Source organism: Misgurnus anguillicaudatus, chromosome 23 (assembly GCF_027580225.2).
Source record: "Misgurnus anguillicaudatus chromosome 23, ASM2758022v2, whole genome shotgun sequence".
NCBI lineage: Eukaryota > Metazoa > Chordata > Actinopteri > Cypriniformes > Cobitidae > Misgurnus > Misgurnus anguillicaudatus.
Genome location: NC_073359.2, coordinates 22,343,312 through 22,365,640, shown reverse-complemented (window position 1 = coordinate 22,365,640; position 22,329 = coordinate 22,343,312). Strand labels below are relative to the sequence as shown.

Sequence of the window (22,329 nt, the reverse complement as noted above, 5' to 3'; positions counted from 1 at the left end):
CCCCGTTCATTTTACAAGTCAACAATGTTCAGTTATCTAAAACCTTCCTGCACAAGAAAACAAAGCCAGCAAACTGTTGTAAAAGAAAGCATAACTGACAGCCTAATTAGGGAATGAATGTTAAACAGCCATGAGTCTTTGTAAGTCACTGAGGTTTTACAGCAGCGTCCCTCAGAAATAATTTAGGATTATCCAAACACCTCCTTAGTTATTAAAATCCCCAAAACTTCTAAGCAGCATAGCTACGGCAGCTTGGGAAAATGCTAATATGTGTTTGTGTGCGTTTGTATGTCTGTGCATGTCAGTTCACTTGGTTGGTTGGTTAAAATATTAGTTGAAATGCATTTTTTTTAGATAAATTAGTTTTTTACTGACCTGAAAAACAAGCTAAATTCATGTACACAGTTTATGCGAATGCAAAAATTATTCATTCATGAATCAAGTCTTTTCCTTTTATGTTGTATAGCACAGCCACCCTTGTCTCTCATTTCTTTCACAAACAAAGCAGCTCTAGCTTAAAATTGAAATTGACGATTCAATTTCTCAACTGACGTCAGCCGATCTACCGCTGACCCACAGAGTGTATCGTAACCACGCATACTCGTAACTTCAAGCATGCTGTCCGTCAACTCGAGGGTCTTTTATGAAAGTCCTCTCATCTCTGCGGGTAAAGATTAGCTGAGAGAGGCTTTGCAAATAAGCATCATTAAATACTTTCGAACGCAAACAACATCCAAAAATATAAAACACTGGGAATGTTTGTGTGTTTCTGGGTGTATTTGTAAGCATATAAATGCATGCACATAGACACGTTCGCTATGCCTGGGGAAACGTGCGTTGCATTCAAATAACAGACTTTTATGTAAATTCATTGTGAATGGTTAGTAAATCTGATGGGGGTATTAATTACCCCGATGAATAGAAACGAGCTTTACATCGCACTGCTTGATCAGTCATAATTGTAACTGAATGCTTTTATGAAGTTCTCCTTCAACAATTGCATTTCTAATATGACTTCAATATGCAGAATGCTCTTGGCGCATTATAAATGAGAAGGAAACTTGATTGTGCACACCAAACCCCTACATTTGCATCCCATAATGCACTGGGGTTGAATAAAGCCAATGTGGATAATTAGTAGTGCTAAATCTGCATGCTAAGTGTATAGCTGACTTCATTGTACGAATTTAAGATAAGGGCACACTCTCCCTTTCTGAGTTATATTCTAGCCGGCAGCATTTCATTCGCCAAGCCCAAATCGCATCGGTTTCTTTCCTCCTCCTGTTCACCGAGCTCACACCAGGTCAGATAGACTTCTAATTAGTAAGTCTACTCAGTAGTGCCCATAGGAAACACTCCACAAGTTTTGCTCCACACTAGGGAAGGTCTGACAAAATACAGGGTCACTGGAATATTACAGCGTATGTCTCAAAGCAACATTTATCAGTGCATACAATAAGTCATAGTCCCTGTTGATATCATTAAAACCAGCACATCCTCTCTAAACACAAAGATGATTGAGGGGCAATTTGGTTTTATTCCTCTGTGATTTAAAGAAAGTAACAACAGTTAAAATAGCAATAAGATTTCCCAATCGTACTATCACAGCAGGTCAGTAATGTATCTGTTTAACAAAAAGAGTCAAGCTGCGAATGACTAAAGTTGTGTTAGTTATGTGCCCCCATTAACTTTGCTAAAAACAGTTGAAGCAAAACAATCTCATGCATTCGAATGTATTATATGAGGTGCCTAAATTGTATAAATGTGTACGAGGTTTAGGGGCGGAGTTAGGGGTGCTTTTTGTATGATTAGCGTCGTATATGAGTTCCAACAAATTAGTCACCTTGTAAAATACGTACATGTTCCCGTGAGAGGATGTTGGTTTAATATGGTTGCTTTGTTTGGATTAGTCTGGTCTAAGATGGTCCAAGCTGGTACATCATCTTGGACTAGCAACAAACCTAACAGCCTGGATCATTTTGAACCAGACAGGAACCAGACATCGGGCCTATCATACACATGGCGTTTTGGTCCAAAAACTAGGTGTGTTCAGGCGAATTGTTGACGCGTTGCTATTTTGAGGCTACTTTCTTATGGTGCAATATTGTTTTTGTTTTTTAATGAGCGTGTTAGTAATATGCGCCGATGAACAGGGCGAAAACGTGCATTTGCTTATCACACACATTGATGCGCAGCAGCACAGAAAAGTTTTTAAATATAAAAAATTAAAGATTAAAATGTAAAAGATTATATTTGAGTCTCTTGGACATAAATGAGGACCGATTATGAGACGTTAGAAGGCGTAAAACGCTGCGTCACATGTAGCCTGTAATTAAATGTTTTGCGCCATGGATTTTTTTGTATGATGACTTTGTACCTGTGGATAAGATGAGATGAGACCTGTTTTTAAGTAATGTTTTTCAAAAGACTCAGGGCGCTATCCGAGTGCTGAAGCGTTTCGTCTTTCCACACGTTTAATTGTAAATTCTTTATCTCTTGTTTGTTACAAATAAAGTACTTTTAGAGTACAAACCTTTTCTTGCATATTTGTAAATTATTCTTGGAGATAACACAGATCATGTAGGCTATCCATAAATTTACAGCAATTAAAAGCCCGCTAATTTTACTTCCATGACGGAAAGAAAACAACTTTTCAGATTTTTAATCCCAAAAAATAACAATTTCAATACAAATGAAAACAAGGCAATTTTTTAACTACAATCTTAAACTGGTGGTCTTCTTCTTCCGCTTAGTTTTTCAGTTAGCAAATTCCGCCATCTAAATAGGGAATCGGCATGGCGCCAGCGCAACTGGGTCTTAAAGGGAATTAGAGCTGAGACTTTTATTGGTTTATTACACGTTACGCCCAAAATACACCCAATACTCATTAAGAGAATAGGAGCAACCCTTTTAAACTTTGCGCTTGGCGCACAAACCACTTTTTCCATCGTTAAATTAGCAAAAGTGGATTCGAAAACGCCCATTTAGACTGTGCACGTGCGCTTTAGACAATGGGCTAGATCGTTAAAATAGGGCCCACCAAGTTACTGTACCACACTTACCAGCCTAAACTGGGTTTACAGCAAGCACACAATTTAGTTAAACAGATGAAAATTAAAATTCTGTCATCATTTACTCATCAAGTTTCTTTATTCTGTTGAACACAAAAGAAGATATTTTGATAAATGATGGTGGTAAGTACACAGTTGACAGTACCCATTGACTTCCATGCTAGGAATAACAAATTATATGGAAGTCAATGTATACCGTCAACTGTGTGGATACCATCATTTATATTCAACAAAATAACGAAATAAAGAAACTAAGAAAATAAAATGATGACAGAATTTTCATTCTTGGGTAACCTATCCCTTTTTAAATGCTAGAAAGCTACAATCTCTTCAAAAGACAAAATATTAAGCCCCAGCAACAGCAAGAAAACAATTAAGACGTTTGGTTAAAACGTTCCTCTTCTTTTATGCTGCCAAGCTTTAGGCCTTTGTAAAGACCTTAAACCTATTCAGTTTTTCCCTGTCGAGTTATCACGCACTGTATCTGCAACTTAATTAGGACCAGAGGCTTCTGCTAATTACAGCTTGTGAAAGCAGGTAGACCAAACTAGTGCTTACGTTCGAAAGCTCAGTTTTTCATCAAAAGATGAACCTCTCGGGGGAATTCAAGGTAGACAGAGGAAAAGAATGAAGAGAGAGGTTAAAACAGTTAAAGGATTATAAACCCTACTGAAAAATCCAGCAAAGACCAGCATAAGCTGGTGAGCTAGTCTCCCAGCTTGGTTTTAGCTGGTATTGCTGGTGTAGAAAGCTGGTCTAGCGTGTTTTGGTCACTTTTTAAGCTGGTCTAGCTGTGCTTTGGTCACTTTTTAAGCTGGTCTAGCTGGATTTAGCTGGTCAGGCTGGAAGACCAGCTGACTCACCAGCTTGACCAGCTTTGCCAGGCTGGGAGGACCAGCTTAGACCAGCTACTGCCACCTTAAACCAGCTAAAACGAGATACCAGCTTATGCTGGTCCTTGCTAGATTTTTCAGTAGGGTTTATAATCCATATAATCCAACATACAAAACACATTTTGGTCATCTCTATGCTACCCAAATGTCAGAAAAAAAATAGTCAAAATAATTAACCCAGCTGTCACTAGGGCAGTACCCTTAAAAAAGGTCCTAATATTATTTACCATAAGGTACAGATACAGGTATGTACACATTTGGCACCAATATGTACCTTTACTAATAAGTTCACTTTGGTACCAACATGTATCTCAGCGCTACTAATATAAACTATTTAGGTGGAAAGCTGTAGGCTATTTTTTGAAAGGATACCACCGCAGTGAAAGCTGGGGTACATATTTTAACTATTTGACAGTGTACTTGGGGAATGCATTTTAGAAAATGGCACTTAATGTGTTCCCGTAGGTTGTATGGTAGATCGTAAAGGTCATGGGCTTGGGAACAAACACACTAATAAAAATACTAATAAAATGTAAAGATTGAATTCACTGTTCATCACATTGTCAAATGCATAAATGCAACGTAAATGTAAATGGTTTCGTGTAGCTTAAAAATGTTCAGTCTACACATAAAAAATAACCAATCCGAGTGTTTGTCGCATCGTATGTAACCACTGACCTTTCACGCAACAGTAGCCCAAAGGAGATGTCCTCCTGATGGAAAAAGACCTGCTTATGTAGTCAAAATGTGCCATTTTACTTGCATACATGTTATTTGGCTATACGTATTACTTTTTGTTGACATCACCATGCCCGCTTTTCTGACCTCTTCCTTCCAAACTTCTGTCTCAAGCCAATTGGGGGTTGAAAAACTTTTACTGCACTAGAAAATATGGTCCCTAGCTGTCACTAGGGTGGTACTCTTTCAAAACATACACATTTGCACCTCAAGAGTTCATATATGTACCTCACAGGTACATATATTGGTACCAAAGAGTGCATATCAGTACCTCAAGGATACATATTGATATCAAATGTATACATATATGTACCTAAAGGGTACATATTAGGACCTTTTAATAAGGTTCTGCCCCAGTGACAGTAAGGGACCAAATTTTGCGCTATTGAGAATACATCAGATGACTTTAACTCTTTCCCCGCAATTGATGAGATATCTTGTCAATCAAGAGAAAACGCTTCCCCGCCAATGACGAGTATTTCCGCTATTATCCGCAACTTTTTAAACACAGAAGTATTGCCCTATGGCAAGCGGCTGCCTGTCCGTGTCGGTTTTAAAGATCGCTCTGAATGGGATCTCTATGAAAAGTCAGTCACAAAAATAGAATTATCTCTGCTTTTTGCTCAAAATGTGGTTTTTGCAGAAACCTACCCATATTCAAAAGCTGATAACTAAAGAACTACTGAAGGTAAGATGAAACGTTTTTTTTTTGTTTTTTTTTTTGAAAGAAGAGGGTCTGTACTTTCATTTGGTATATTGTATGCTTATATATTTGAAGAAGAACATTTTTTGGAAGGCGTTAAACTTTTGTGAAAATCATGAAAAACGCTGGCGCTGGCTGGCAACTTTTTTAAAAAACGCTGGCGGTGAAAGAGTTAAAGAGCACCTATTGTCCAATTCACGATTTTACATTTCGTTTGGTGTGTAAGTGTGTATTAGTACATGTTAACGATTTGCAAAAGGTACAAACCCCAAAGTAAACAATGACACGAGTTATCGTTTCCAACGTAAAAATGTACGGTATGTGGAAAATAATGTGTTTTTTACCATAAACCATGCAAACACATTGTATTATACCAAATACACAAAATAACTATGAAATAGGTGCAATAGATGCACTTTAAAACATTGATGCACTACATTATAAGATGATTTGTCATAACCTTTCCTGGTTGGATCTTCTGAACCTCCATTATATTATTTATAAGTATCTAGCGGTGCTTTTTGTTTAATAATTAATCACGTTTAATGAAAAACACTTACAGTAATTATTGGTAGATATCCAACAATAGCATCTCCAATGATTAACAATACGCAACTCTTCTTTAAAAGCATTTACTACAAGTGCTTGCAAGTCTATTTTCTTTAGCCAGTGCCATGTGGGATGCACTTTTTCGAATAAAAGCTTTATCTCCAAACACCAGCGACAGATACGGCCTAAAGTGGAAAACTCTGTTTTCCGAGGAGAAAAAAATCTCAAAGTGTGCATTTATTTTCCTTTCACGTTCAGACAAAGACAACTTCACGTACACCAGCGTGTGTTCAGAAGAAGCAAATTCAGTTGTTTTATCGAGACTTTTGTTTGACAGATCAAACGGCCTGTTGAGGTTGAGAAATCACGCATTGCCAGCTCCTACGTTCACCACGTGAGACGAACTGACATAAAACGGCCACGGGGGCATTCAGAGCTAAGAGACACATTTGTCTGTGTCAGAATGCTCAGACGTTGCACTGCCGATACGACATCCAGTGACCTACAAGACTAAAGCCCCAGAGGGCCGACGACTCAAACTTCCTGAATTTTAATTAGTTGCCTGTAAGGCTATGGGTCACGAATGGGAAGACAGCTAGTTCTTCAAAGTGCCCTTAATATCTGCCACATAATATTACCTAACAATTTCCTGTATAGTATGTCAGATATATCCCAGTCCCTCCAGAATTTCGCATTTTCTTTTTGTGATTTTTGCAAAAATTACTTATTTTGCACTGCTAATTTCCAGAAATGTGCGATTTTTAGCAATTCTTGTCTAATACAAATAAATACACTTCAATATACAGATACACTGTTTGTTTTTAACTCATTCACCGCCAGCCTTTTTGAGAAAAGTTGCCCACCTGCATTTTTGTGATTTTAACAAAAGTTTCACAAAATTCCTTGCAGGAAAAATTATCTTCTATAAATATATAAACATACAAATTATATCAAATTAAAGAACACACCCTCTGCTTTCAAACAAACAATAAACAAACAAACAAACAAACAAAATGGGGAAAAAAACGTTTAATTATATAATTACTTTTTCCACTTAATTTAACCACTGAAATATGGATATTTATCTTCAAAAATACAACATTTTGAGCAAAAAGCTTTTTTGTAAAGGAATTTATGTTAGAGATCAGACTCAGAATGACTATCCAACATAAAGGCAGTTAAAATAAATCATTAAATCTTTTTAACTTCCGTTTTTGATAAATTCGGTAAAAGCGGTATTACACTTTCACTTTGAAATTCGTCCAGAAAGGCGTATTTATTAGTTAAATATTAACTCATAATTGACGAGATAACTCGTCAATGGTGGTGAATGAGTTAAATTAACATAGACAGCTGTCACACAGCTGTGGTCTTAAAAACTTGGTCGCCAGGATGATTTTAGTAAAATAATTATTTTGTAAAATAATTAATTAATTTGTCAGTGCCAATAGCAAACATGCAGTTTATGAACACAATTTTCATTTTTTTCATGTAATTGAGCACAAATGTCTTTTTTCGCGTCACTTAGCACGAAATTTCTACAAATAGGTAGGTTTTCGTGTCCGTAGCACGACTTTTTTTTTAACATTGTCGCTTGGGGTTGGGGTTAGAATGACTTTCTGTTACATTTTTACGGGACGTGTTCGCGTTCACACAGACGCTTTTCTGGCAATTTTACGGGTATTTTCTGGGACCAAAGGTCTGTGTGAATGGGGTATCTCTCTCTCTCTCTCTCTCTCTCTCTCATTCCTGCTTTAGGGCAACATCCGATATTAAATCTAACTGATGCATCATAAAGGAACATAGAGGTTGACTATCAACACTAGGGCCGTTGACAGACTCTGAAAATATCAACTTATGATATAGAGTATACTGGGACCAGGCTACAATAAATATATATGGCTGGTGCAACAGTGAGATTGATAATGTTCTACTTAACTAAATAAGAGAAACAATAAACAAATGAATAAGAAAAGTAACCCTGTCTGTGAAATCCATGTTAAAGTCTCAATTAAATTATACAATGATTTCACGTTGATTCCAATTTTTTACATGGCCTTTCTCGGTCGATATTAAAGATATCAATTTTCACAGATTGTTCGTATGATGATTTTAGTCATCACAAAAAATTAGTGTGCATTTCTGCTCCGGCCTGTGAAAAAAACCTCTTCAGTCTATTCTCCCCAATCCCGGGAATCAAAGAGTCATAATGCACAAGCACCTGCCGGTTATGATAAACCTACTCATCACCAGCCTCTTGTCTGCCGCATATAAATCACAATTTACCACAAATTATGTTGAAACAGAAGCTCGAGAAATCCTCGCAGTCCCTAGCGCGCCGCTCAATCGAGCACAATTCAACACAAGCTGTAAGATCACCAGGCCTTTGCTACTGTAATTGACAGATTTATCATGTGATTTGTAGCACTGTGGATTTCCAAAAGCATCTGTGCATGTGTCTGGGGAACTGCGTGTCGTGTCGTGAATTGGCAGCACTTTAAAACAAGTTCTACTTGGTAAGAACATACAGTAGATAAATTATATACAGTATGGGTGAAGTGCCCTAAAGGGGGAGACCTAAGGTCTATGGCATCACAAAAAGATAAATAGCATGACCTCTCAAATGTCCAGTCAAGAGGATGGAGCAATCATCAAGTCCAGTCTCAAATTCAAAAAATGTCCCACATTAGGGCAATTCACCCTGTATGACCATTTACAAAGGTATGTTTTTTTTCAGTACTGTATGTGGGTTCCCATGACCTTGTTAACGAATAGCCATAAACATATGTACATATATGTAAAATAAATTATTATAAAACCCCAAAAAATGCTGCACATCCGATCAAAAAAGGACATTCGCATATCTTTACCACTTTTACAACCAACGATTTACACTTCAGAACGATTAACAAAACTCACAAGGCATCTGCAACGCCACACCAATAAGATGCGAAAACAATGCATGCGAAATAAAGCAAACGAGCAACGACAAATTAAAGTGATCGTAAAACGCTAGCTGTACACACATCACGCTTTCTCTCCTCAGAGCAGACTGAATGTAGGTCGTGTTTGGCCGTAAGCTGCGTTGGAAGGGTTGATGCGCTCATTTGTGTTGGACGCAGATAGTCTTGTCATATTTCATCTAGCTCTTCCCAGGAGACGAGGTAACAAAACATCGGGACCAGGAAAGGCAGGAGCGGAAAATGGGAAGCGTTCCATGAAGGTTATCTGCTGCCCGCAAGATCCACCATCCACTTTGAGCCACGTATCTACGCTCCGCTTGGAGCTCTGCCCATGCTGGTGGAAATAACTTTATTAGTCTGACTGGGGCTTGCAATAGACAGTACATCTGACCACAGCGAAATTTTAAGGTTGTATACCTTAAAAAGATACCAACTCTTTTCAACATGGCTAAAAACAGTGGCAATTGCGTAGAGTAGGCACTTTTCTCTATGAGCAAAAAATGAAACGATACAACCTCAAGTGTGCATAACATCACATGCACCCCAAAAAAACTCACCTCAATCCTCAAACATACTTTCGAAAATCCAATTTCGATGTGAAACCACATGCAAATGTGCAGTTCATGTGATAAACGGATTTGACAGCAACTAAATTTACACAATCACACATGTACGATTTAAAGCCATATGCTGGCCTGAGGACGGATGCGTCCGTCTGGAGTGGCTGTGAATCTGTGAAGAAACTCTTACCCTTGGTGACAGTCACCATGTGCTTTCTAGCAAGCTGAGCTAAGTTCACTTTAACACAGCTTGCTAACGCAACCAGATTGCAAAGTCTCAGAACTGTCACTTTGTTTTTTCTCCAAAGCTTTACATGAAGTTCAGTTTATCACAAAGATCAGTGGAGCTTTTTCTCCTTTACTATATTTTGATTGGTGCACTGACGCACCCATTAAATATTATCTATTGCGAATCTATCTAGTTGGTTCAACTAAAAACAGTTACGTTTGCCTTAAAAGTAAAAATAAGTTTTAACTTTTTCTAAAATTTTTGAGACAATCAACTAAAATCGTACAGTACAATCAGCTAACCAAATTTTTTAAGTTGAACCCAGGGTTGCCAAATCTGTGGTTTTCCCCCATAATTTCCCACACTGTATAAAATACTTTGCTGACTTAGATTTTTGTTGAATCAACTTGTATTTACAAGTCATTTCAACTTACTATTATTCATCTTGACTAGAGATGAGTTATAACTACAGGTGAGTTGGTATAACTTATAAAATTAAGTTGACTTTTCTCAACTATATTTTTTAAGTTGTGACAACTCACCCCTTTGACATGACTTGTAAATCTGAGTTGATTTAACAAAATAAATTTAAGGCAGCAATGTATTTTTTACAGTACAGGTGAAAAATAAATATATTATACTTTTAAAAAGTGTTCTAAGTATATTTTCAACATTTTGTACTATTTTCGTCGAATCCAAGTATAGTTAAGTGTATTCAATTATGTATTCAACTTAACATCTATTTGACTACACTTTCAGTGTAAATAGTATACTAAAATGGAACAACTTTTTTTAAACTTCAAGTGCACTTAAAAACACTACTGAACTCAAGATTCATGAGCAATTAAGCACACTTACAGTACAATTGCACTGTATTGCCATCCTAATGGAAATACACTTAAAAAGGCATTGCAGCGCAAATTATAGTTGTGTTTAAGTACATTTTGTGCATACACTAAAAGTATACTTTTAAAAAGTACACATACTCTTTAAATAAAGCACAACAAGTAGAAGCATACCTGTTTTATACTTCATGTACTTCAATCATATTTCTAATACATTAAAGTATACTACTTTTTTACCTAGGTTGGCTACTTTTACACTGTTGGTGCGGGCAGTTTTAGGGTTAGGGTTACAGATTGCCGGAAAAACTCGTCATTGGCAGGGAAGCGTTTTCTCTCAATTAAGTCGTCAATGGCGGGAAGAGTTGATCAGGCAAAAACGTACGATTATCATAAAAACAATAACAAAACCCCACCCCTAACCCCAACAACAAAGGGGTCAAGGCAATCTGTAAAAAAGTACAAATGTGGTCACATGAATTGATACAAATTAGCCACCTTGTAAAATACGTACGAATTGCCATGAGATAACATTTGAGTTTACCCCCAGAACATAGCTTTTACTATAACCTCCCCCCAGTAAAAGGCTAGTTTTGGGCTAGTTTTGAGGAGAAATTGGGCGGGTTTTGCCGTAAAAACTTGGCAACCCTGCTTGAGCCAACAATTTTTTTTTACAGTGTACGTGTCACTGGATAATTTCAATTTTTTTTCCTTTTTAACTCTTTCCCCACCATTAACGAGTTATCTGGTCAATTAAGAGAAAACATTTCCATGCCAATGACGCTTCCCTGATGAGTTTTTACGGTAATCTGTAATTCCGCTATTATCCACTTTCCCCAATTTATAAAAAACTGAAGCAAAACGTAATTTTACTAATTTTAAACTCAGTGTATGTTTTGATAATCGTTCTGAATCTGATCTTTAACAAAATTAATTTACAAAAATGCAATTATTTCAGCTTTTTGCTCAAATTTTGGTATTTTTGAAGAAACCTACTCATACTTAAGAGGTTATAAAAAGAGAACAAATGAAGATAGGATGAAATTTTTTTTCCCATTTTGTTTGTTTGTTTGAAAGCAGAAGATCTGTTCATTTTTTATATTTGTTTGTTTATTTAGTTATAGAAGAAAAAATTCCTGGAAGGCATTTTGTGAAACTTTTGAGAAAATCAAGTTTGGCGGGCAACTTAAAAAAAAAAAGGCTGGCGGGGAATGAGTTAAGGACAAATATTTATGGTTGTTTAGACATTTACTTTCACATTTAGACTTACAAAAGCAAGGAAAACTGCTAAGCAATTCATCACAGGGATGCAATAATATCTAAACAGTTTCACATAAATCTCCAATTTATTCATAAAAAATCTCTATTCACCGAAGCTAGGAAAGTCGTTTAAGACAAACTGTCGGCAGAATTCCCATTCACTTTCTCTCATGATGGATAAGTCAACATATCCCATGATCCTCTGTGACACATCATAGTGTCAGCGGATAAAACAATCCACTGTTTATAAAATTACCCTTTTTCAAAATCCATCATCGTAGATTTACTGCCTTCCGTCACCGAGATAAAATCATGCCGCAACAGATGTTTACTTTAGATTGCAGGTCTATTGCGAATTACACTAAACATTGAAACCTCATGAATAACAGAAACTATAATCAGAAGAAAATTGGGCAGGTTAAGAAATATTGAATGAATGATCACAGGGTGTTAAAATAGAGTCAATCAGTCACAGCAAAGCGTGCTATTTACAGCACTGTCATTTTCTCTGGGTATGACTTAAAATAGCAATACATCTAACAGTGTTACACTTAGATCACTGATGAATTGTATCATATCTTCATATTCGTCCTTCTTTTAGATTGATTTCTAAAATAAAGCTCAAGCAGGCAATAATAAAACTAGCAAAATGACTTTTCAACGCTATTTGAAAGACAAGGCATCTGAAGTCGACTCAGTCTCACAGCACTTGTTTCATACTTTACAAAACATCACACGCACACAAACAGCGAATACAATGACATCGCTCTGCTCTGCTAATATATTATTGACACCATGTCAGATTTAAACTCCCATGATTCCCAGCTCACTGCGCTACAAAGGCAAAGGCTTTTCACTATACGACCTTCACTGACTTCAAGTCACTTTTAAGACATCTGGAGAAGTTAGAATAGTATTATAAAATGCATTCACAATTCACAGAAATGCCAATGAGGCAATACATTTTTAGCCAAAAAGACGCATTTCGGAAAGGGGTAATTTTATAAACAGTAGATGTCACAGAGGATCATGGGATATGTAGTTGTATCCATTGTGAAAATCAGATTCTGCTGACAGAGTTTATCATCTTAAATGACTTCGCTGGAGATTTTCTTTTTCTTCGCGATTATTTTAAAATATCTAACAACTATACTATACAGTAAATACAACTTTTGTTTTGACTTTGGATGAGTCTTGGTTCCATGGACGCTTTTAATAGTTTTTTACTTGTTTTAAACCTGTAATATTCCTGTAATAAACTGACATGTTGCGGACAGAGTTGGCAACGCAATTTCATGAGAAATCGTACATATTTTATGAGTTGGCTAATTCATATTAATTCATACGACCACATTTGTAAGTTTTTGTACGATTTCCCTTGACCCCAGTAGCGTTGGAGTTAGGGGTTGGGTTTCGTTGTTGTTGTTGTTTTCATGAGAATCGTAAGATTTGCATGATTAACTTTGTATGAATTCATACGAATTAGTCAATTCTTGTGAGATCAGGCTGAAGTTGGATGTAACTACTTACTAAGTAATTAGCTACTGTAATTTAATTACTTTTTTCTTGAAAAAGTAAAGCAAGGAATTACTTTTATTTTCACAGTAATATAATTACAGTTACTTCTCATTAGGGCTGCAAAATTATTAATCGCGACTAATCGTCTGCAGAATAAATGTTTTGTTTACATCATATACACTCACCTAAAGGATTATTAGGAACACCATACTAATACTGTGTTAGACCCTCTTTCGCCTTCAGAACTGCCTTAATTCTATGTGGCATTGATTCAACAAGGTGGTGAAAGCATTCTTTAGAAATGTTGGCCCATATTGATAGGATAGCATCTTGCAATTGATGGAGATTTGTGGGACGCACATCCAGGGCACGAAGCTCCCAAAGATGCTCTATTAGGTTGAGATCTGGTGACTGTGGGGGCCATTTTAATACAGTGAACTCATTGTCATGTTTAAGAAACCAATTTGAAATTATTTGAGCTTTGTGACATGGTGCATTATCCTGCTGGAAGTAGCCATCAGAGGATGGGTACATGGTGGTCATAAAGGGATGGACATGGTCAGAAACAATGCTCAGGTAGGCCGTGGCATTTAAATGATTCCCAATTGGGACTAAGGGGCCTAAAGTGTGCCAAGAAAACATCCCCCACACCATTACACCACCAGCCTGCACACTGGTAACAAGGCATGATGGATCCATGTTCTCATTCTGTTTACGCCAAATTCTGACTCTACCATCTAAATATCTCAACAGAAATCGAGACTAATCAGACCAGGCAACATTTTTCCAGTCTTCAATGGTCCAATTTTGATGAGCTCGTGCAAATTGTAGCCTCTTTTTGTAGTGGAGATGAGTGGTACCCGGTGGGGTCTTCTGCTGTTGTAGTCCATCCGCCTCAAGGTTGTGCGTGTTGTTGCTTCACAAATGCTTTGCTGCATACCTCGGTTGTAACGAGTGGTTATTTCAGTCAAAGTTGCTCTTCTATCAGCTTGAATCAGTCGGCCCATTCTCCTCTGACCTCTAGCATCAACAAGGCATTTTCCCCCACAGGACTGCCACATACTGGATGTTTTTTTTCTTTTCACCATTCTTTGTAAACCCTAGAAATAGTTGTGTGTGAAAATCCAAGTAACTGAGCAGATCCCATCTGGCACCAACAACAAATTCCACGATCAAAATTGCTTAAATCACCTTTCTTTCCTATTCTGACATTCAGTTTGAGTTCAGGAGATTGTCTTGACCAGGACCACACCCCTAAATGAATTGAAGCAACTGCCATGTGATTGGTTGATTAGATAATTGCATTAATGAGAAATTGAACAGGTGTTCCTAATAATCCTTTAGGTGAGTGTATGTGTGTGTGTTGTGTATAACAATTATGAATATATAAATATACACACAAACATGTATAATTTTAAGAAAACAAAAATCTATTTATACATTAAGTATTTATAATTATATATTTAAATATGTATAAATATTTATTTAATATATACTTGCATAAGTGTGTATTTATATATACATATTTATTATACACAATACACACATATATAATGTAAACAAAAACTTTTATTATCAAACGATTAATTCCGATTAATCGTTTTGCACCCCTATGCAATCGTTTTGTACTTCTTGAAATAAATACTGTGGTTATTGCTTTAATACAATAGTGGATTTGACATCAAAAATTAAAGTCTAAGGTTAAAATGCATGTTTTTATGTATCCTTCTTATTTTAAATACTTTGGTGAATTAATAAGAATAATAGTAACAGTCTTGTGTAGTTTCCAATTCTCACTATTAACTGGTTGGCTCTTAGCATTAATATTACTGAGATATTGGCTGTTTATTAATACTAAAAAAGCACATTTTAATGCTTGATTCTGCCTTATTCTACATCCTTAATCCTACCAGATTCATAACAATACTTAACAACTACTTTACTAAGTATTCATAAGCAGTAATTTGTAGCTAATAGTAAAAATTGGACCTTAAAAAGTGTGACCAGAATAATTTATGTACTTTTATATGATTGATTTGAGCCATTTCAAGCCTATCTTTATATCATTTACTAAATAGAATAAAGAACGTAATTAGTAATAAATAATTAAATAATTTTTGGAGAGAGTATTTGTACAGTAATCTTATTACATGATTGAAGATGTAATTAGTAACTAGTAAATAATTCCTTTTCTTTGAGAAACTTACACAACACTGGTTGCTGAGAGAGTACAGTATACATGAACAATGCAACATTTTTTGCAACAATTTCGTAACCATTACCAGCGATCCCACCATTATTGCAGCATTCTGGCTAGTGACATGTGATGAAGTGGTATGTTGGGAATTAATATTCATACGGTGACAAAACTGCAGGAGTTTTAATTTGGAGTCTATTTCAGGGTCTGAAAGCGTGATGTCCACGGTCGCATTAAACAAGATGAATGAAACATGTAGACAAGGTGCTGAGCAGAACAGTGGGGGCGCATTCACGCAAATGTGCGTCTGGGAGATTCGCTCAACATCTGTCAGGCTCAGACGTCTTCTTGAACAAGAAAAGAAAGATCCAGGACAAGCTCTCGCTTGTGTTCTCCCTCAAGGCAGAACTGACATTCTCGGCACGCCAGGGGGACTCACGAATCGGTGCTTTGTTTCTACATTTGCTTTTAAGTGAAACTTAAGCGCAGCTTCTCAGTCCTCGACGGATTCTCTTGTTGAAATACAACCATGACAATTACTCGCTCAACAACATATTCTGTGTTAAATATGTCTGACATTTACAGCGTTATAATGATAAATATGCACCTTTTGCAAACCTTCCATTACTCAAATTTAGGGTTCTTGAAAGTGTTTAAAGATCTATATAAAACATATTATTTAAATGGCTATATATATATATATATATATATATATATATATATATATATATATATATATATATACACTCACCTAAAGGATTATTAGGAACACCTGTTCAATTTCTCATTAATGCAATTATCTAATCAACCAATCACATGGCAGTTGCTTCAATGCATTTAGGGGTGTGGTCCTGGTCAATACAATCTCCTGAACTCCAAACTGAATGTCAGAATAGGAAAGAAGGGCGATTTAAGCTATTTTGAACGTGGCATGGTTGTTGGTGCCATACGGGCCATTTTGAGTATTTCACAATCTGCTCAGTTACTGGGATTGCTAGAGGTCAGAGGAGAATGGACCGACTGATTCAAGCTGATAGAAGAGCAACTTTGACTGAAATAACCACTCGTTTCAACCGAGGTATGCAGCAAAGCATTTGTGAAGCCACAACACGCACAACCTTGAGGAAGATGGGCTACAACAGCAGAAGACCCCACCGGGTACCACTCATCTCTACTACAAATAGGAAAAAGAGGCTACAATTTGCACGAGCTCACCAAAATTGTACAGTTGAAGACTGGAAAAATGTTGTCTGGTCTGATCAGTCTTGATTTCTGTTAAGACATTTAGATGGTAGAGTCAGAATTTGGCGTAAACATAATGAGAACATGGATCCATCATGCCTTGTTACCACTGTGCAGGCTGGTGGTGTAATGGTGTGGGGGATGTTTTCTTGGCACACTTTAGGCCCCTTAGTGCCAATTGGGCATCGTTTAAATGCCACGGCCTACCTGAGCATTGTTTCTGAACATGTCCATCCCTTTATGACCACCATGTAACCATCCTCTGATGGCTACTTCCAGCAGGATAATGCACCATGTCACAAAGCTCGGATCATTTCGAATTGGTTTCTTGAACATGAGAATGAGTTCACTGTACTAAAATGGCCCTCCCAGTCACCAGATCTCAACCCAATAGAGCATCTTTGGGATGTGGTGGAACGGGAGCTTCGTGCTCTGGATGTGCATCCCACAAATCTCCATTAACTGCAAGATGCTATCCTATCAATATGGGCCAACATTTCTAAAGAATGCTTTCAGCACCTTGTTGAATCAATGCCACGTAGAATTAAGGCAGTTCTGAAGGCAAAAGGGGGTCAAACACAGAATTAGTATGGTGTTCCTAATAATCCTTTAGGTGAATGTATATAGCCATTTAAATAAAATAAAAACTACACTTAACAACTTCATTTTACACTACATTACGCAACCTGTGACATTGCCTACACTGTAAAAAATCTACTTGGGTTTACAATTCATTTCTTGAGTAGTGATGAGTTGCTATAAATGATAAAAAATAAAATTTAATTATCTTAAGTTATTTAAACTTTATTTTTATAATTTAATAATAAAAAATAACTAGTCAGGAAAGTTTAAATTAATTGTAAATTTAAGTTGATTAAACTTAATGTTAATGCAATAAGGACTTTTTAACAGTGTAAAGCTTGTCAAGTAGTTTTAGATGCAAAGAAAGTTAAAATTATTATTATTATTTTTTTATAAAAAACAAGTCCAGTACAATGTCTTCACAGTGAAAACTCATTAGCTAGTTCATATTTTTAAACTGTGCAATATTTACATATTTATTTCAACAAATCCCCAATGTGTTTTAAATTGATATCAAGGTATATCTTCAGTTTTATCTTAATCTCTGTGCAACTTGGCGGAGAAATTATAAAACGCTCCTGCATACAGCTGATATGATGGATAACAGATCTGTTGAAGATAAACATTCATATCTTTAATAGGCTCTTGTGCTACTGACGCCAAGCTAAGTGCATCAGAATAACATTCGCTTGTGTTTTGTGTATCATCTTTTGCACATAAACCAAACGTTTCCTCTGTTGAAATGGAGATGTTGCCTAAGGATCAGACCACTGAATAAATCACAAGAAAGCGATGTTCTCCAAAACTCTCATTTACAAAAATAACCCAAAGCTTTATATGCTCATTAACAAAAAGGGAGCGTTGAAATGGCACCATCAAGCTAGTTAGGTAATAGTTTGTGTCTTAGAATCCTTTCCGAGCTGTGAACGATGCACACACAAACTTGTGTGGATGTCCTTATTGTGTTATATACTCTTTTATGTAAATGCATACGAGTGTTTCTTCAACTATGGGCTCTGCGGACTCTTAACATTCCCTTGTATATGTTTCATACTCATTCATTTATTTAAATTGGCAACTGACAGTATCTAGAACAGTGGTTCACAATTTTTGGGATACATTTTTTTGTTCCCCCCACGGCAAAATAAAAACATACAGAATATGACAGTCTGAGCCCCCCAACCCTCTACATCTATCTTTCTATTTGATTTTGCCATTATGCTAATAAGCACGCTGAGATGGAGCGAGCTAAACTGAAATAATTATTTTACACAAGAGAATATATTTTACTACCTTATGTTGGCATTGTAAGCATACGATTTTCGAAAAAACTTAGGTTAACATGTTATCCATCTTTATTTGAGCTCAAAACATATTGGATGTCCTTTGCAGCCTTTGGAAAGGAGGCTGCATTTAAAAGAGTCTTCGAAATAGGACAACCTTAGTCGGACAGTCCTGAATTAGGACATCGCTCTCTTTCTTTCTGTTTGCACTTTGCAGAATAATAATTCAAAGCGAGTCTACAGCTCATGGTTCATTAAAGAGGACATATCATGAAAATCTGACTTTTCCATGTTTAAGTGCTTGTATTAGCCTAGAAAATGTGAAAAAGATCAACCCAAGAACTTAGTTTTGGTAAACATTCTCTGCAAGCATGTGGAAAAATGGGTAATTGAAATCTGGCTCCCCTTGTGATGTCAGAAGGGGATAATACTGCCCCTTAATCTGCACTATCCAACCACAGCACTGCAATTTAGTGTAGAGATCAGCTTATTTGCATTTAAAAGGACACACCCAAAAACGGCACATTTTTGCTCACACCTACAAAGTGGGATTTTAATGTTATAATAAATTATCTGGTATTTTGAGCTAAAACTTCACATACTGAATGTACTCTGGGGATACCAAAGATTTATTTTACATCTTTAAAAAGTCTTGTGAAATGTCCCCTTAAAGGTTTAAGGTGTTCTGATTGATTTTAACATGTTGATACTGTGTTGTTAAGGGATGTATTTTGGCACACTTAGTGGCAATTGGGCATTGTTTAAATGCTACGGCCTACCTGAGCATTGTTTCTGACCATGTCCATCCCCGTATGACCACCATGTACCCATCCTCTGATGGCTACTTCCAGCAGGATAATGCAACTTGTCACAAAGCTCGAATCATTTTTAAATTGGTTTCTTGAACATGACAATGAGTTCACTGTACTAAAATGGCCCCCACAGTCACCAGATCTCAACCCAATAGAGCATCTTTGGGAGCTTCGTGACCTGGATGTGCGTCCCACAAATCTTCATCAACTGCAAGATGCTATCTATGGGCCAACATTTCTAAAGAATGCTTTCAGCACCTTGTTGAATCAATGCCACGTAGAATTAAGGCAGTTCTGAAGGCGAAAAGGGAGTCAAACACAGTATTAGTATGGTGTTCCTAATAATCCTTTAGGTGAGTGTATTATTATGGTAAAGAAAAGCACATACATTTCAAAGAAGCTTGAGGCTCAACGGTTTCGAGCTAAGCCGATATAATGACAGACATTATCTGTGTGTTCTTGACACAAAGAATAGGCAATTTTTTGAAACGGCAATTTCATGTGGTTTTCGTCGGCTCGAGCCTCATAGATGTAAAGCCATCATGTGTTTATGTAATCTGTGTAAATCTCTAACCTGATGTTGCATGCTTTTATATTGAAACAAGACAGCCACAAACATGACATGAAGGAGGAGTATTAAGAAAGAATATCGACTTGTCAACTACCGCAAGTGCTTTTATAATGTGTCATGCAAGTTGCTACCACAACTATCACAAATCGCCAAATAAATCTCAGTACTGTACATCCAAAGCATTTTGGGTTTTCGAAGTCTTATCAAAAGCTTGTGATTAGGGGTGTGACGGATCACAAAACTCATGGTTCGAATCACATTATGGTTTTTGAGGCACGGATCGGACCATTTTTCAGATCAGTAAAAAAAGGGATAGGAAAAATAAAAAAAATTGCATTAGGTACAGAAATCAAATCAAATGAATATTTTTTGAATGCATTAAATATAATTATTATTTTTCAGAGCTACAGAAGTGATTTTCTTGTCTTGTCTTAGGTTGTTTGATTAACATTAATGACACCGACTTAAGGAGGTTAATTGAGGTTACTGTCTCTTTAAGATCAAATAGGCACAGACTGGTTTCTGATTCTAATCTATGCATACACACTTAAGACATAAACAAATGTTTTTATTAGAAAAAGAATACTGTGAAGATCATTTAGTTTTTATGTTCCCTGTCAAGGAATCTCCGTGTGTGCACTTTTAAGTGCACTTAAACGCGCGCGCGCACATAGACAAAAGGTAAATTTAAAATGCCACAGCATAAACAGTCGCTTCACATAAAAACGTTATGTCGTTTTTTCATTGCTCTATTAGCCAAATGTAATTTAATCGACTACAGGATAAAACACAGTAGCGCAACTTTCTCTAAAGTTTACACATCAAGCGTTCTGATCTTTGAAGGGCGTGGGGATGATCATGTCTGACTGGAGCTGGGCCGGGTTTCCCAAAAGCATCGTAAGGCTAAGTAGATCGTAAAAACTATTGTACGAATCATCTTAGAATTACGGGCCATTTCCCAAAAGCTTTGTAACTTAAGTAGCACTTGAAAATCATTGTAGATCTACAAGTGCTCTGGAGTAATCGTTAATTCATAAGTGCATCGTAAGACAAAAGAGTTACAAGGTCACCTACAGGACAACCAGCAAATTGCATTTCTGCAATGACGATGTTGTAATGTTTTAAATGTATATTTATTTATTGGGTTCTTTGTTTATTTGTTTAAATTACTTTAATATAATATATTTAAAATTCAAATGAGAAATCAGATTTAAATGATTAAATTACTATAGAAGAAAAAAATATTTGGTACAATTTTGGTAAAAGTTCGTACTAGCAAATTGAGAAATTGTTCCTACCAATTTCTGCTATAAATCATCCACAGTAAAAAAAATGTTTTGAAGGGAAATGGCATCTGATTAAAGGAACCAAATAAATATTTATGGTACAATGCATTGATCCATAATAACATATAAAAATAGATAATAAACAACAAATAATAATAATAATAATAATCTAAACTATAATATCCAATGCAGAAGGCATTTCGCAGTGGGACGAGTTCTAACTAAATACGGAAAAGAATATTTCATTATGCACAAATTATTAAAACATTTAAAAAGTAATTGAACAATAATGAAAAATATTATAAAAAATATTAGATCATTAGCCTAAACAAGCCTTTGCTACAAATTCGAGTCATTCTATTGGTGACATTTGAGCACTTGACAAACGGATAGCGACTCGTAAGTAGCATTTAAAACCCAATTGCAAGCAATCGTTATACGTGCATCTTTGGGAAACACACGTAAATGAACAACGAATGTTCATTAAGTAGCTCGTAGAAAGCGCTCTTAAGTGCTAAGTTCAATCATTATCGGGACACCGAGCCCTGGACCGAACACACTCAACCGCATGTGCGTCTGTGCGTACAGAAAGCTGCTCACTTTAGTGCCTTTTTGAGTGTTAACATTTCCCTATTTAATTTTGCGTATTAATCCGTGAATTGCATGCGAGCCGAACCGTGGGTCGCAACTGCGATCCGTCACAGCACTACTTGTGATAACAACTTTCCTAATTCCTAAACAACATGGACGAACACTTTCCAGTATTCAAACATTTTTCCGGTCTACAACAAAAACACAATCTTGGCAGCTGTCGGCATGGGAAAGACAGGCTGGTGTTTAACAAGCATTTTATGTCTAGTGTTTTTGTTAGTATTTTTGTCAGCTGTTGTGGAACAAACCTAAGAAAAATGCTTGAGAGTTGTCTCTCAAAATACTGGAAAATACATAAAAACATCAATAGAGGCAATTCTGTACTATGAAAAACTAACAAAACGATTTCTCTCTTTCAGTTACGGTCTCCTTACCTCCT

The 22,329-nt window shown here is 36.4% G+C and overlaps 1 protein-coding gene across 2 annotated transcripts in view; it reads right to left on the bottom strand.

Moving 5' to 3' along the window:
• The window catches only part of elfn2a (extracellular leucine-rich repeat and fibronectin type III domain containing 2a), a 144,125-nt gene that overhangs the window by 4,954 nt on the left and 116,842 nt on the right, over window positions 1-22,329 (bottom strand). The window lies entirely within an intron of this gene.